Below are 10,801 nucleotides of genomic sequence, written 5' to 3' on the forward strand. Positions count from 1 at the left end.
ACAAGATACTTTTTTACCGTTTTTTTAAGAAAATTCGAAAAAAATTTTAATCGGATTGCACTTTTTAAGCTTTCCAAGATCGTGTCTCAATGATTCGGAATCCACTATATGCCACAATCCTAGCAGCTTCAGAGTCCACGCACGATTTGGCGGTGGGCAGCTTGGTGCGGAACCCGTTTGAATACCTACACCATCAGCTCTCATTAAGGGCAACTCCAAGACCTTCACAAATAGCCCTAGAGCGATGCTAACTACAACCACTTACATTTTTGGTACCAAGTCTCATACCATCAACTATATTTTGCAATCATGTCAATCTGTGAGAAATAAGCAATTTATTACAGTTACAACAGCAATAAGGGATCTAACTACCGAATCAAGGTACCGATCAGGAAATATCTAGGCAATCAGGTGTTCAATGATATGAAGAATTCTGCGCACATTGCTAAAATTTTATCGGCGCATGAGCATTCACACTCAAAGATTGCTTCGAGGAAGTGCAAAAGATCTCTTGCATCTGACATTCGTTGCTCGCATGCAAATCATGACTGTGGAGTGATAAAACGCATTTCCAATGGAATAGAACAGCATATTTGCTGCACTTGAGTTTCAGAAAACCCATATGTTGTTCAGGAGCACTCTCCAAAAAATACATTTTGATACAATTTCACTGCGTCTTTCCTTTTTTTCTTTCTTTTTTTTTTCTTCTTTTTTCTTTTGGGGACAATGTGTGAGGTGCTACTGAACTTTTTCATTTAGCTCGTGGTATCTACACTATTTATGCACGACGAAGAGTGGGTTGTACGTATGGGCCCACGTAGATATCAACTGCATGGAAATTGGGAATATTTATGCACCACGGAGTCCCTTCAGATTCACATACGAAAAGTCTTACGATAACAATTCACCAACAACTGAACAGTTGTCTGCGAAAACTAGAGAATATGTGTAAGAAGTAAGACCACCTCCGTACTGAAAAGATTGAATGGAGAAGACTAGATGTTGCAGAATGATGAGTTCTCCATATGGTAACCAGCTGAATAAGTGGGCTCGTAGTAATCTTCGTCGAGTGTTTCCTGCTCCCAACTGATCCTACTCTTTAGGTTATGGGATCATGTAAAATGCTTGGTATATTCGAAAAGTGCGGTTAATTTTGCGACTTTCAATAATCGAATAATGTAGCATATCAAGAAAATCAAATGCTGCAATAGACAATGCTCTTTTCCGAATGTATGCGAAGGAAACATGTTGTCTTATTCATATAAAATAATGTTCTACAAACTTTCATTTTTTTTAAAGGTGACTTAAATATAAAGACAAAATGCATTGTGGCCCCTAGTGGCAAAAAGCCGAACTATTTCATTCTTATAAATATAAAAGTCCTACGATCTACTAATTAATATCTACAGCATATTAGCTTGGTTTTTCAATTTTCTTTTTATCGTGATTTAAACTACTTTCTCTCTATTGGGATTTAAGTTGGTAGGTAGGTACTTAACTTACGTCGCGCTAGAGCTGCACCACAATGAGCTATTGGCGACGGTCTGGGAAACATCCCTGAGGATGATCCACAGACATGCCATCGCAATTTTGCTCCCTTCTTTGGTAGCCCAACTACCTGCCCGATAAGTCGAGCACTTTATGGTGGAACAGTTTAACAAAGACCTGCACCCTCGGTCTCTAGGCAGGTTGATCAAAGTGGTCTTACCGCAGCCAGTGATGCTTGACTTCGGTGAAGTTCTACTGGGAGCAATGCCTTTACAATCAGTCCACAGGGGGACCTATTGGGATTTTAAACTGCCTCAGGCTGAAGAGTATTCGCAGCATTCTATTAAACTAGAGTTAGGAAACTTATACTTTTCACTAAAACAGGTATTTCAACTACCACGGCATTTTTACAATTTAAGCAATAATATTTCGTTCAAAGATTGCAAGACTGATTATGTAATATATTGTTAGTTTTTAAAAACTAAGACTAAATTCTGTGGCGCGACAGTCCATAGAGGGCCAAGGCCTACCGTGCCCATCTCAGTTTTCTTGCTCTTAGGCTCTGGGGTGCAGAAGTAGATGTTCCGGTCAGGTGGTCAGCCGAACGTGGAACCCCCAGTGTTTAGTTCCCAAGCATGATTGGTACTCTTTTATCAACCCACTGAAGGGATGAAAGGCTGAGTCAACCTTACCCGGCCAGAGGATCGAGCGCAGGACCTGTGGCACGGGAGAGCGAAGTGCTACCACTCAACCACCGGGCGTCANGGGACAACCTGTCCGCCACGATGTTTAATCTGGAATTAACTAACTTGTAACCTTAATTGTTATCCTTTTATTAAATTTATTATTATTTAATTATGGCTGGCATTCTGTTAATTGTTTCTATTCTTCAATCAACTTAATTATTCATTATATGTTTTTATTTTAGGAGTCGCGTTAACTTCCACGTGTCTCCTCAAATTCATTACTGGCGTGAAAATATCAAAACTAATTTTTGATCAAGATCAAATTGACAGTATTAAAAACTAACCTTTGAAAAAACAATTATAGTCCTCAGAAAGTTTTAATTTTTCCAACAAGTAGTTACACGGAATTTATCTGTTACCTCTGCGTGCGTAATTTTCTCTCATTCTTTTTTCTTTTTTTTTTTTTTTTTTTTTTTTTTTTTTTTTNTTTTTTTTTTTTTTTTTTTTTTTTTTTTTTTTTTTTTTTTTTTTTCTTTTTTTTTGCATTTTTATGAAATGTTTTCTGGTTATGCAGGATGCATAGAATCTGGAAAAAAATGTGGCAACAAAATTTTAAAAGTCTTCATTCAAAAATTCTAAAGTTGACAACAGGAAAAGGTCTGAGAATGTTGGTGATATTTTAATTTTTCCCTCTCCATTCTTTTTTTCCTTGTGAGTAAGTGTCTCCATCTATTAGTTAGGAGATGTACTTACATTTTAGTGGCATGAACCATAACTCTTTGAAACCGGTGTCCTTTTTATATATTCCTCTTTTTTTTTCGGGTGCTCTAATGACAAGCAAAACTACATTTCAGTACTTTTTAAGTATAAAAAACATTCTTTGTAACTAAAAATAAATCTGTTATATTATCGTTATAATATTTGATCTAAAATATATAATCAAAAAAAGTAGTTCGAAAAAAAAAACATTATTTTTTTATTCATATTCTAAAGTTTATCAATAATGTATCGATTTTGTAAATTAATTTAAAGAAACTTCAATGATTAATAACTGTTTCTTCCAGATTTAAATAACTGTTAATAAGAGCAAATTTCAAAAATTATTGTTTGGAAGTGTTTGGAAGATTTTACCTTAAACGCATAAAAAGATGTTTCATGTTGCATCTCATAACCATAAATTATTGAAATTCTCAATATAGGTAATATGACTTAAATTAATACAAAATAAGGAAAAAAATGAAACAAAATATGTTTAATAAAAATTCTGCGTCAAAAGGTTAGGAACTTAAATAAGTATTTTCAGTGGTTTACAAAGAGGGAGGTGAAGGGACAACATACAATCAGAGAGGAGGCATGGATTGGACAACTAAGGACTTTAAATCTGCAACAATTATTTTTATTACATAATTAAAATATTTAACAGGTTTTATTGTAATTAAATATTTTAATATTTGATTTAAGCAGTGATATTTATTTAACTTTGATTTCTCAAATAAATATAAACATGAAATAATATAATCATTGGTCATATAACAACATAATGTATTTATATTTGGACCTTCAAGCTTTATGTTTTTTTATAGTTAAAGTTGTAGGCGTTAAGATGAAATATTCACTTGACATAAGCAAATACCACTTTTGTGTCTGGGCATTATTGGGTTAAACGAAATAAAGTGTCAATTTTAGTCTAGCCATCTTTCTGTAGAGTTTGCTGGTTAAATATTTATAACTTGTTAACAATAATGTTATTTATTTAAAAATAATACGGGAAACTCTCTATAATAATTGGTACAAAATGCAATAAAGCATCATTTTCTTTTTAAAAAGCTTCCAGTTTTTTTATTTTTTTCTGAGTTAGTCAACTAATAACCAACAACAAAAAGTAAAGTAAATATAATAAATACATAAAGCAATGCAATTTTTTTTTTCTTTTTTCTTTTTAAGGACGCTAGGCACATGTGGTTGAAGGACTTAGAATTTTTAAATTAAAGGTATGATAAATTTAAAGTTCCGAAAATATTAAACCATTCCATTCCGTGTACTTTAAAATGCTATTGAAACTAATGTTAAGCACTAAATTTAAAATTCAGAATATAATATTTTCATATAATAACTGACAATGTAATTATTAAATAAAGTAAAAAATGTTTAATTTTTATTTATGTTTTATTAAAGAGGATATCTGAGTGTAAACGTTTAAAAATTTTAAGATTCGTTTAATATATTTTGTTCTGGAAGATCAGCCGGAATGTAGTGTTGTGTTTTTTCCAAATATGCCATTTTCCAGGAAATATGACATTTGTGCCCCTTTTTTATGTTCAATTTAATGTTTTAACAAAGTTTTTTTTACTATCAGTGCCTTACATTTAAACTTTTTAAACACATATAGTTTATAATATAAAAAGCTTTCCTGCAACAGTAAGCTGAGGAATTCCATAAAGATTAAAGCTCCACAATTTCGTGATGAACGGCATGATTGTGGCATTGTTGTCAGCATTGCTTACAAGCCATTTTTCACTTCCTAGATAAGACATCAATCTGAAGCTGTGTGTGTTTAAAACCACCACTGGGTATGGAACACCAGTATGATCACCAGTTCGAATCGGATGTGGACTGTTTTCTCAAATAGTTTAAACGAAATTTAATTGTATTTCTAGTATCGTTTAAAGTATTAGATATTTCTTCATATTTAAATTGCAGTAATAATTTTAACTTTCAATAAAATAACAGTGGTAGAAATAATAATATTTATAATAATTCTTTTTCATGAGCATTGTAAGGATTGTAATAATCATGAAAAAATTGAAAAAAAAATGCCATTTTGCGCAATTAATAAAACTTGATGCGAACATGAGCAACGCTTTCGCTAAAAACTTAAAACGCTATCTGCTAAAAACGTCATTAAAAATCAAAAATATTTCTCAATCTTTTGAAAGTTATGAAGTGTACCAATAATATTGTTTGATAAGTTACTGAGAGAAATCTGTTGGTTTAATATAATTTTTACAAGAATTTTTTTATTATTGTTGCTGCTGTGTTGTTACCAATGCCATTTGCCAATATCAGTAAGCCTTCTATGGGAATTTTTGAAGCAGAGGGTACGTTTCTTGCTTTTTCAGTGGCTCCATCTATGGTCAAGAATACGACTTAAGCCACACTTGCGTAACAGCCCGTTTTACAGGAAAGACACATTCATACTCCATTTATTCCTCCACAGATCGTAATTTTGACCTGAACCAGAGAACGATCAATCTCGAATTCAGTACCCTCAAAGGTATTGATTTTTTAATGGGAACTTGGAGGACTTTTTGACTCTGACAGATTTAACATGCACCAGTCACCATTTAATACACGTCGTTCGGCCGGTGAGATTTTTACTCACGCTCTCATGAACACGAGCCTAACGTCCTAAAAAACCAGGCTATCCCGGCCTATTTATTCTTTGGTTTTGTTTAACTAACTATGCAGAATTCTGTAAACCTTTTATTATATTTTTTTCATGTCAATAGAAAAAAAAAAGAGGAAAAAAAAACGCCACAAGTTTTTAGCAGATAAGTAAACTTATGAGGAATCACTTTCAGATTTTACTTTTTAATTATAAACCACTTCTTCTAAATATTATTAATTTATCCAATGCCATTTTAATGCAAGATTCAATTATTACTGTAATTTAAATGTCAAATATTATCCAGTACCTAAAAAAGTACAATTAATTAACAAAACAATTTACATTTAATTTAATACTATTTGTAAACAAAAAAAATCTTCATAAAAAAGGAAAAAAATACTGTAATTTAAATGTAACGCAATAATTAATAATTAAACAAGTGCGGTAAATAAAATGAAATTAAACTTAGGCTAATAATGTTTGTAAACAACAATAAAAAAATGATAAAATAGGTAAGAGAGGGCAAAATAGTCATCTACGCGATTCCAACCAACACCTCCAAGAAGAGAGAAATTCCTCGCAAATGTTACCATAAACGAGAAATCCGATATCCTAGTTATCCTTATTTTCTCTAACTGCACAATTTAGTAGTCCGAACGCTGTGACATCTTTCTTATTAACCCCCACTGCGCGTTCATTACTTCGGACTGCTAAATTAGTCCGTGAGGAGGTCTTCTCTCTTCTAGGAAGTGTTGTTCCAACCCCATTGTTTCGTTTATTGGCAAGTTCTTTAAAACTAGACCATTGCACCGTTGGCAAAGTAAAGATTCAACTGGTATAAAAACAATGTCTTCTCGGATTTAGCTGGCTGATGCGTTTTATTATTTTGATCCTTAAGGTATGTTACTGATATACCAAGTTTCATTTCAAATATAATTTCCAAGGTCATGTCCAGTAATTTAAACACTATCAGGGGAGAAAGGGCTAGTGTATAAAATGATCTATTATTAACTGAAAAATATTTTTAATATTACTAACTGAACTATTATAATTGAAGAACTTAGTGGATGAAATAGATTAATGACATTTTCAGGGGTATTATTGTGAAAAAGGGTAACTAATAAAATAAAAAAAATATTCCGTTTAATATTGCGAAAAAATGCCAAAGATAATTTTGCCATTTTTATTAGTTTAATCTATTTAATTATTGAATTGTATTTGCTGCAATGAATTACATTGAAAATTATAGATATTTATCTATAATTTTCAATGTAATTCATGGTAGCAAATACAATTCAATAATTAAATAGATTAAACTAATAAAAATGAATTACGTTTGTACCACTGCTTACATTTCTAGTTGACCTTGCAATCCTGTATTTATGAGTAAACAACATAAAGTGGTCGCATCAATATGGGTATGTTTAATGCAAAAAAATTGCTTTTACTTCCGCTTTAGTTTTAGCGTAACTAATCCACATAAGTTTTGAGTATGCTTGACCGATTTTTATTTCAAATTAGGTAGGGCTAAATTAAATAAGGCAAGGAATTATTAGCCCCGCTTTCTAAAAAAAATCATAAGGAAATTGTTGGGATTTAACTTTTTTTCTTCTTGCCCTGAAAATAAAACATGAAAAGAAGAGCTGCCAACTAAGCTTTCTGGCTGAAGCCGTATTCGCAGCGGCCACAGATGGCACCACTGAATAAAAAAGGAAGGCTTGCAGGTATTGGTATTAGAAACAATATATAGCTGTATTGCTATGAACAAAAAGCTTAGATGCACATTTTACTTGCGCTACAAGAAGCAGTAGAGACTTAAATTATTTATTGTAGCCAGTACATACTTAAAGCTTCAAATTAGACTACTAGAAAATAGTTCTTAGCCGGGAACACATAGCGACACTTTTCCAGTCAGTTTCGGAAACATTGAGGTTAGGACATGAAATAAAATCCCGATTTATAGATTTGTTTAAATTGATTACATAATCTTCAGCACTATAGCATGTCACTGGGTGTCTCCCTGAGCCTCCTCTGTCTGATTCTGTTTGTATTGCCATCGGTTGACTATCTCCCTATGATCTATCTTAACAGACTCAACCCACCTTCCTCTTTTCCATCTACCTTCCATATTTGAATGAGTCACTCATTTAGTTGGATTTGTGTCATTGTATCTAAAAAGGTGATCTAGCCAGCTTTTGTAACTTTGACAATATCTAGTTCATACCTGCCAACTTTCACTCCTTCCGAGAATGGATTTTCAGAGTGGTTGTAAAACAATAACCGAAAATCAATCTGATTCAAAAATATATTTATATTTTGATCCTGTTGAAATTTGCTTGCGTAAAGATTATTATGCTTTCATATATTTATTGTAATTATTTATATGTAGTGGTGGTCAGACTCATCTATAATTATCATTATAATTCAAAAAGTTAATTGGAATAACCTGAGTATTGCTACCACTTTAAATATGAAAATAAAATCTTCCGGAAAATCCGGAAGAGTTGGCAGGTATGCTAGTTCATTTAAATTTTGTCTGAGGTGAGATTGATGAAGTCACCTGACGAGCAGACCATCGGCTTACTTACTTTATTTATCAAAACTGGGCTGCGCAGCTACCCATATCCCATACATCATGAAAGTAAAAAATACATTGGTTTAAAAACATATTGGATTTAGCGACCTTGTGGTAGCTATAGCAGACCATGGGCAGGGCTACCAACTTTCATACTTTTAGGGAAAATTTATTATAGCAGTATCAGTTTAATATATTTTGTTCTGGAAGATCAGCCGGAATGTAGTGTTGTGTTTTTTCCAAATATGCCATTTTCCAGGAAATATGACATTTGTGCCCCTTTTTTATGTTCAATTTAATGTTTTAACAAAGTTTTTTTTACTATCAGTGCCTTACATTTAAACTNGCCGCGCAGCTACCCATATCCCATACATCATGAAAGTAAAAAATACATTGGTTTAAAAACATATTGGATTTAGCGACCTTGTGGTAGCTATAGCAGACCATGGACCAACTTTCCATACTTTTGGGGGAAATTTATTATAGTAGTAGCAGAGTTTATGTATCAATGTTTTGTTCTTTGTTCAATAAATTTGATTTAAAATTATTTTCCAAAAAACAACATGTGAATGATTCATTAGTTCATATATAAAGTCTCTTTATTGAAGTTCTCTCGTGGTGAGAATTTTAAACTGTTGGTGAAATCGACCAAATTTTTAAAGTTTTGACCTCTTCCTTGATTATCCCGAGTTAACTCGGGTATGTATATATTGCAAATATTTATTATACCGAGTGAACTCGGGCATAGCAGAATTCGTCAATACATTTTGTTTTATCACGTTTTTACTCAGCCGGAAGCAAAGCAAAAAATAATGATAATCTGCTGTGATTGGAAGTTTGCCAATTTTTGTTTGGGAGTTCTGCTGTTTGTGGGACTACAGACGTGTTTTATGCAATTGTATATACAATGGTTTCTGAATTTACATAGAAAAAAGAGTGAAAAAAATGGAGTTCGCGAGCGAAAGTAATGCAGGTGATTTTTCAGATTATGAAAATGTGAACATGTATAAACACTAATATTTAACTTTTTTCATTTGCCCGAGATAATTTGGGATAGCAAACTGATGATAAATTAAATATTTTTTACACATAAAAAATTTAAAATTTCAACTTAGAAATTGCGTATTGTGTTTTGTTTTAGTCCCTTGTATTTAATAATGAAATAAAAAATCTGTTGATTTTTTGCATTTTTTCTTTCAAGAAAATTGTTAAGGGAAGCGGTTAATATTTGATTGTTTACCACTCTTTAACAAAACCAAAAAAAAATCTTACTCCGAAATATATTTATGTTTTTGCCCCAGGATGAAATTCACTATCGTAAAGCCTATTATGCTTTTATATATCTGTTGTAACTATTTATATGTTGTGGTGGTCAAACTCATTTTTAATTATTATTATAATTCAAAAAGTGTAATAAATAATTAATAAATTGAGAAAATTAATTTTTAAATACCAGAATTTTAAAAAATTTTGAATTGTAATATTTTTTTTTTTTTTTTTTTTTTTTTTTTTTTTTTTTTTTTTAAATAATTGAACCCGCTTTCTCTTTTTTCTTTCTTTATCCGTGCTCGCCCCGCCTAACATTTGATATGTACTCCAAACCTGCTTCTCTTTTTATTGGCACTCGAATCCACTATTTTTACCGCAACATGATCAGCATTAATAATCTGTCAATTGATCGATACTCGAACTTACTATCATTTGACCATTGCTTGGAACCACTATTTTTTTTTTTTTTTTTTTGTAGAACGACCTGCGCGTGAAGTAGAGCACGGTAGAACAATTTAACGAGGACCGATACCGAGCATCCTCGGTCCTTACTTTTTCGGTCGCTGCATCAGTTGGTCCGTGACTTCTGCTAAAATCTTCAGTATCTTTTCAACTGATCGCTAACTGATCAAAGTTGTCTCCCACCCGCTTACTGACCGCAGCCAGTGATGCTTGACTTCGGTGTTCTGCTGGATGTTACGATCAGTCCTCTGCAGGACAGGAATGTTAAGGAGTTTTGCACAAATTTTATTTTGTACAATTAAACAAGATTTATTGAAAATGACATCAGCATTTATTATTTAGCACCATCTCCTACTATATCATATTTTTTTTTCACGTATTTTCTTCTTTCCTTATGCCAACAAATTTTGTTGTTTTGACCATCTCTTTAGGGCATTAGTAATTGTTATATATTAGAGAAATTAATTTTATGTTTAATAAAATTAACCAAATTTTTAGCTTAATTATTAATTAATAACAAAAGTATTATTTTAAAAATTAGAAATTGCGCAAGAATTAAAATCATTCTTTCAAAATGAACGTGCAAAGAAAACATTTTCAAAAAAATTTCATAATCCTGCTCTAAATTGTATTTGGAAAAATTCGATATCTGATATCTTGAAAATTTAAGAAGTTTCTAGCGATTTTCTAAGAAATTTTCATAAATTCGGAAACAAAGCTTTGAATAGTTAGGAGCTTTGCACAAATTTTGTACTATAAAACAAGATTCATTGAAAATGACATCAGCATTATATAGGATCACCCCTGATTTCAGTATGGTTCTTCACCTGTTTTCTTTCCAATTACTATCAAATTTTGATCTTTTTGATTTTTTAAAGATCATCATTTTAGATCATTATCATTTGTTATTAAATTTGTTATAGCATACAGAAT

This window comes from Parasteatoda tepidariorum, chromosome X2 (genome assembly GCF_043381705.1).
Source record: "Parasteatoda tepidariorum isolate YZ-2023 chromosome X2, CAS_Ptep_4.0, whole genome shotgun sequence".
Classification (NCBI taxonomy): Eukaryota; Metazoa; Arthropoda; class Arachnida; order Araneae; family Theridiidae; genus Parasteatoda; species Parasteatoda tepidariorum.